Source organism: Silurus aristotelis, assembly GCF_946808225.1.
Source record: "Silurus aristotelis genome assembly, chromosome: 7".
Classification (NCBI taxonomy): domain Eukaryota; kingdom Metazoa; phylum Chordata; class Actinopteri; order Siluriformes; family Siluridae; genus Silurus; species Silurus aristotelis.
Window position 1 is genome coordinate 4,078,838 of NC_139580.1, and position 7,500 is coordinate 4,086,337.

Here is a 7,500-nt window from a genome sequence, read left to right on the forward strand (position 1 = left end):
AAACTCCTGCTTGTATAAAACTGTGTGTGTGTGTGTGTTGGACATGTTGTTGGTCGATTTATTTTTTTTACACAACCTGGTCAGGGAACCGATTCTCGTCTCGATCGTCTTTGAAGTCAATCCGCAATGTGGGATCACAGCATTGATTTCTGTCAGAAAAGGTGTCTGTGTGCCAATAAATTCTATTTTGTTGAGATCTTTAATTCGGTGTCTGTTTACGGTTTTTTACTGATGCACAGTGTACGAGGTGGTAGCAAAAAAGGTTCGTGACTAGTTTATAACACTCCAGCAGAGGGCAGCACGAGGCTGCACGCACAGTCACAGGGAGCACTGACCTTCATAAATCAGTGTCCCAGAAGGGATCGTCCTGTGTACATCTGGAGATGAGCAACCGGTGCGAGCACGTGGTCAGGACATGATCTCGCTTTCGCACCCACCCTACTTGCCAGATTTGTCTCCTGTGGACTTCACCCTGTTCCCAAAGATAAAGCTCAAAGCTCCAGATGCTTCATGTGCTTCGAGAAGAAGACTTCCAGGACATGTTCCAGAAGTGGCAGGAACACTGTGAGTGCTGTATTACTGTGCAAGGACACTATTTTAAAGGTGATCGTGTGTAAATGTAGATAAATAAAGTACTTTCTTGTACACAGAGCGAGTCTCAAAACTTTGATACCACCTCCTACATGTGCCCTACAGCACATATAGCATTATAATTTGGGGAAATGGAAGCTCATGGTTAAGGCTCTGGGTCACTGATCAGAAAGTTGGGGGTTCAAGCCTGCCCAGCTGTCACTAGTGGGGCCCTTGAGCAAGGCCCTTAACCCTCTGTTCTCCAGGGGGGCTGTATCATGGCTGATCCTGTGCTCTGATCCACAGCTAATTTACACCATGTTTCATCTCAGGCTGTTCTTCACCTCCACCTCATGCACCAACATCCTGTTACACTGCCTGAGATCATTACTGTGCTTTGCCCTCTAATCTACTAGGAAGATGTTCCACTAGATTTCGTGGAGATTCATTCAGCTACAAGGGTGTTAGTAAAGTCAGGGACTGATGTAGGTAAAGTGACGAGTCAGCGTTTACATTTATCCTAAAAGTGTTCAACAAGGTTGGAGATCTATAGCAGGAGATCTTCCACTCCAACCAATTGTAAAGGATATCTTCAGGGAGCTCTTTAAGGAAAAAACACTGGCCCTATAGTGGACAAAACAATTGTAGTTTGATAAGAAATGTACATACTTTCTATAACAAAATATTGTAATGCTGTCCAGTTGCCACTAGGTGTCAGACATAGAATACATTGTTTTACACGATACAGTCCGAGTATTCAGTCCTCCCTGATTTTTCTCTTTCAGAGAAAATAAATCTTAATTAATACCCTTATTATATACTTAATAACCGAATAAAAACACTGTGTTCATGACAGCATGGCTCATGAGGACCTTCTGTGTGAGCTCAGCATAAAAAACATTTCATGAAACTTGTGATTAAAGTGGGTGTAGTATGGTTTTTATTATTGTGGTTATTGTGATGTGGCTCAGTTTATTATAGAAACAATAAAATACCACAATATTACAAAAATAACATTCGAAAGAGCACAAATTACTACTACTACTAATAATAATAATAATTATTATTATTATTATCATTATTATTATCATTGTTATTATTATTATAATGGTAGTAATAATACTATTTCTGCTGCTATTATTACAACTATTACCACCAATATAACTACTTATACTTATATTTCTAATACTTACTGCTACTACAAAAAACATCACTGCAAGTATAGTATTACTATTATAATCACCACTAGTACTACTGCTACTAACTAATACTAATACTAGCAATACTACTAATCATCATCATTATGTTAGCAATACTACCACTACTATTATTATTACTATATCTTTTATTCATTATATTAATGAAATGTAAAAAAAAAGGATCATAATAATTGTAAAAATGTGTACAATAATAAAATAAAAAAATTAAATCTATCAATTCGCCTAATACTACTAATAATATATATCTTATTCTGAATTAAAGCCAATTATTTATTTTTTATAATATTAACTTTATATTCTTTCACATTTTATACCGACGTTTATTAGAAAAATCGTTTACAGGCGTGTGGATTGTTTTCGCCCTTATTTGGTATTTCCGGTAGTGTGGGCGGGGCTTTACAGTGGCGTCCCCGCCCACCGTGTCCTCGGTATCCTAAAGCGCGCGGAGTGTTGTAGCCCGCAGAGGCGCGCGCGTGACCGAGCTCCGAGTTCAGTCCAGAGGAAAACCGGTAGGAGCTTCACTGAGATCTTTTCATTTATTATATACAATTTATACTGTTTTATTTTTTATCAGAAATTAGGAAACTTTTACACCTTCCCAGGAATTAACCGATTTGCATCTGTTTTTGTAGACAGATTTTAATGGATCAAGTTATTAATTAACTAATTGATAATCGTTTTGCCAACGTGCCCGCGCATGGAAGTATTACATTATACGGCTTTTTTTTTTTTTATATGCTTTGGTGTTCACAAATGTGCATGCTTTATTTTTTTATATAAGCAATGCAATGTATCATCATAACCTGTAATTTTATTATCATTTGTTTGCATTAACACAAACGTTACCCTGCGTCACCTATTCAAAAGCTTTCTAAAATGTTTCTCATGTACACACTTACCCATATTTCATGTCCATACTTACAAATGCTGAGAGTGTGTAAAGCTGTTCTTGATGCTAAGACAGAATTTTTTAATGAAAATCAGGTTTAACATGTGGGCATTCATAGATTTGTTTGGTGAAAGTAAATCTTCATACAGTAAAATTATCCAGTAGGTTGCACAGAAGCAAAAAGAACATGCATGTGTCTCTTAAAAACCATTAAAACTGTAGTGTTCCACACGTTTGAGGCCACCGTACATTTAATGTGAGTGTGAAATGAGCAGATTTGTTAAGTAAACACCAAAAGCTGTAAAGGTTTAAATCTCCACAGCATTTATTTTGTTCAATCTAAGTGGGCCCAAGTGGCTCAGGGGAAGTTGAGAGCACTGACTCTAATGTATTTGACACCCATGCGATATAATGCGATATTATCACAGTCACACAATAAGCAGGAAAACGCCGGTTATTTCTGTCCGTGGAATTTTCTGCGGCTTCCTCTTTTCTCTCTAATGTCTCTACTTTCTCACATTTTGCTCACATTGTCTTCCAGCTGCAGTTCATTTGGGTGGATCGGACAAAAGCACACCGGGTCCTTATTTTGAGCTATAAAGATAAATAAATATTTATAAATTATATATATATATATATATATATATATATATATATATATATATATATATATATATATATATATATATATATATATATTTATAAATGCCTAAATTTTAAGCTAGGGAATGGAAAATGCAAAAATGTTGATGATAGCCAGGACCATTTGTGAACCTTCAGGGTCACTAATGACATACTCAAGGACTTCATTTCTCATGTTCAAAAAATGTGTTTTTATTTAACACAAAAAGCTCAGAACCCCTCAGTGCTCCAAGGGTCAAACTCTCTGTGGTTCCCCTATGCTAGATAAAATCTTGATGAACTGCTCCCTAGATGAAACAGTGAGTGAGAAAATATAATGGAGTACATGCTAGAGTGTCTGTCATTGTGAAGATTATGCAATGTAGTGTTCTATAGGCTTCTCTGTGTCTAAGTAAACATGATGCAGTGCCCTATAGGCTCATCTTTGTTCAATTAATTATGGTGCAGTTCCCGATAGCCTCCTATTTGTGCAAGGAAACAAAAAGCTGTGCCATGTAGACTCTTTGGTATGTTAAATAACATGATGCAGTGCTCTATAGGCTCCTATGTGTGCAAGAAAACATGATGCGGTGCCCTGTAGGTTCCTCTGTGTGCAAGAAAACATGATGCAGTGCCCTGTAGGTTCCTCTGTGTGCAAGGAAACATGGTGCAGTGCCCTGTAGGTTCCTCTGTGTTCAAGGAAACATGGTGCAGTGCCCTGTAGGTTCCTCTGTGTGCAAGGAAACATAATGCAGTGCCCTGTAGGTTCATATGTGTGCAAGAAAACATGATGCAGTGCCCTGTAGGTTCCTCTGTGTGCAAGAAAACATGATGCAGTGCCCTGTAGGTTCCTCTGTGTGCAAGGAAACATGATGCAGTGCCCTGTAGGTTCCTCTGTGTGCAAGGAAACATGATGCGGTGCCCTGTAGGTTCCTCTGTGTGCAAGAAAACATGATGCAGTGCCCTGTAGGTTCCTCTGTGTGCAAGAAAACATGATGCAGTGCCCTGTAGGTTCCTCTGTGTGCAAGGAAACATGGTTCAGTGCCCTGTAGGTTCCTCTGTGTTCAAGGAAACATGGTGCAGTGCCCTGTAGGTTCCTCTGTGTGCAAGGAAACATAATGCAGTGCCCTGTAGGTTCATATGTGTGCAAGAAAACATGATGCAGTGCCCTGTAGGTTCCTCTGTGTGCAAGAAAACATGATGCAGTGCCCTGTAGGTTCCTCTGTGTGCAAGGAAACATGATGCAGTGCCCTGTAGGTTCCTCTGTGTGCAAGGAAACATGATGCAGTGCCCTGTCGGTTTCCCTGCGTGCAAGGAAACATGGTGCAGTGCCCTGTAGGTTCCTCTGTGTGCAAGGAAACATGATGCAGTGCCCTGTAGGTTCATATGTGTGCAAGGAAACATGATGCAGTGCCCTGTAGGTTCCTCTGTGTGCAAGAAAACATGGTGCAGTGCCCTGTAGGTTCCTCTGTGTGCAAGGAAACATGATGCAGTGCCCTGTAGGTTCCTCTGTGTGCAAGGAAACATATTGCAGTGCCCTGTAGGTTCCTCTGTGTGCAAGGAAACATGGTGCAGTGCCCTGTAGGTTTCTCTGTGTGCAAGGAAACATGATGCAGTGCCCTGTAGGTTCCTCTGCCTGCAAGGAAACATGATGCAGTGCCCTATATGCTGTTTTGTGTGCAGGGAAACATGATTTCATGCCCTATAGGCTCTCTGCATGTAAAGAAACATGATGCAGTGCCCTGTAGGTTCCTCTGTGTGCAAAGAAACATGATGCAGTGCCCTGTAGGTTCCTCTGTGTGCAAGAAAACATGATGCAGTGCCCTGTAGGTACCTCTGTGTGCAAGGAAACATGATGCAGTGCCCTATATGCAGTTTTGTGTGCAAGGAAACATGATTTTATGCCCTATAGGCTCCTCTGCATGTAAAGAAACATGGTGCAGTGCCCTATAAGTTTTCTTACTTTAGTTAAACATTTTGAAGTGCCCACTATAATGCTTAGGTTCCTTTCCAGTATAGATTATTCTATGTAGTGATTTATAGACTTCCCATTGTATGTTTAAAGAAACGCATTGAAATGCCCTGTAGGGTTTACTTTCAGTGATGGGTACTAAATGCAGTACCCTATAGGCTATGCATGGTGTAGTGTGGTCTAAGATGATACTCTGTGTGAGAATCTGTGATAAGGTCCCATAAACGGTGCCTTTCCAGTGCAGAATATTTTAAGTAGTGCCCTTTAGGCTTTACTATGCACAAAGAAACAAAAAGACATGCCCGGTAGCATTCCCTTCCAGTGCATTGCAGTGCCCTATGGGTTCTGCTACATTTGTGAGGAAACGTGGTGTCTAGAGTGCCTTTGAGTAAAGAATATGTAATGTAGCGCCTTATAGGCATCTCTCTGTGTGAAACCTTCATTCGGAATTGCCCTCAATTGTACTTTTCCATGTAGAAAACACGATGCATTAACATTGTAGGCTCTGCCAGATGAAAGAACAGGATGCAATGTATCTTTAAGGTGATCCAATGTGCCCTGTAGGCTGTTGTATGGAAGAAGAAAATATGTCTTTTGTGTAGAATATGTCTAGAAAACTTAAATAGTACACTTTGAGAAGGAATTGGTGGCTGCAAAAAAAAAGGCCTGCAAGGATATGACTCAAGAGACATTTGTAACAAATTCAGACAGTTTATCTGATTGGTTCGAGATTTATTGCTTCCCTGAGGAGAACGCATAACTCAGGGTTTGAAACATAACACTCGATCAATGTGGATTAACGACGGGATTAAGTTTATTACCTCCAGTAAACCACCAAATCCACCATCGTGAAATATTTGGTTGAATTTAAACAAACGTTTTTTTCCACTCCATTTTTGTACACTCGTTGTGCATTTGGTTTTGAATCCAGAGTGTCTGAGGGTCTTTCTGAAAGCCATCTTAACTCAGAGGCATGTACGTCGAGGGCTACAGTTATGTGGGTAACCAGCATTCCACCATTTCATTCACTCCCATTTAAACACAACCTCAGAGAAAAACATGATACATGGAGGACTGTCATCTTTACTACAACATACCAGGAAGCTACACTGCTCACTTGTGCTGGTCTAATGCAACCTTCAGGATGCAACAAAATACAGCGGCTTCAACACAACTGCGTAAGACGACACCAGGAGATGGAGGGAGTACAATAAACATCCAGCACAGTATAAACAACTACACACTGTATACATATTCCCTGCACAGCATAAGCTGTATGCAGATTACACGTGTTACACTGCTCGTCCCACAAGTGTGTATATGTAGTACACCGAGCACCACACCCTGAGCTGGGACCAAAAATGCCTGGGTGAAAAAAAAAGCCCATTCTTGACCACATGAAGGACCCAGAGCCCATTTTGGCAGACAGAACTACTACTTATGAAGATAAAGTCTTTTCATAGACGGCTAAATCCGCTGAAGCCTGGGCTACTGAAGACAAAAGTCTGCACAAGCTTTTTTGGACAGATGAAACCTTTGTTTAGACCTTGCTTGGACTGAAGAAACTACATCTTAAAGCACCTGGAGCTTCTCGGTAGATGATGCATCTGGAGCACCTGGAGCTTCTGCTTTAGAAGATAAAAAACACTGATTGGTCAGATTAAATCGCTGCTTTGGTCTTGAGAAGCATTGCTCAGGCAGACAAAGCCCCCTCTCAGTGGTGAAAACATGATGCAGTGACATCTAGAGAGGAAACTTAATGCTGTGCCCTCTAGGGTGCATTTCTAGAGAAGAATATATGATGGAGTGCCCTATAGGCTTCGTATGTATTTGAAATCACGACAAAGTGCCCTCTCCTTTTTCGTTTTACGGAGATGCCGTTCCCTGTTTTGTGTAAAACATGTCTACAGATCTTCCTTTTTTCTGGATCTCGGAGCCAGTGGTTGAGGTGTTGTTAGCTACACTATGCACCCAAAAGTATTGGGACATCTCACTATTCCAGTCAAATGTGCTTCATCTTAAAATAGAGCTACAAAATTGGAGGCCCACAGTTCTTCATAAATCTCTTCAAGCAAACTCTAAAATCTAGAGGAACTTCTATGCAGAAGTGTGAAAATGTGGAATGGGATGTTCAAAAATAAGTACATATCCTTACATATCTTATGGTCAGGTGTCCACAGACTTTTGGACTTATATTTACTGTTTACACAGTGAGTTAAAATGTGACA

The 7,500-nt window shown here is 40.3% G+C and overlaps 2 protein-coding genes across 7 annotated transcripts in view; both read left to right on the forward strand.

The window, feature by feature from the left end:
- Nucleotides 1-203, forward strand: part of rragcb (Ras-related GTP binding Cb) — a 10,703-nt gene extending 10,500 nt beyond the window's left edge. For all 6 annotated transcript variants that reach the window (XR_014534397.1, XR_014534398.1, XR_014534399.1 and 3 more), the window contains one exon: nt 1-203. This exon is cut by the window's left edge. The gene's annotated coding sequence lies outside the window, so the exon portion shown is untranslated.
- Nucleotides 204-2,223: 2,020 nt separating this feature from the next.
- fhl3b (four and a half LIM domains 3b) overlaps nt 2,224-7,500 on the forward strand; it is a 19,359-nt gene continuing 14,082 nt past the window's right edge. Inside the window, exon 1 of the mRNA XM_083546895.1 lies at nt 2,224-2,299. The gene's annotated coding sequence lies outside the window, so the exon portion shown is untranslated. The remainder of the gene's footprint in view (nt 2,300-7,500) is intronic.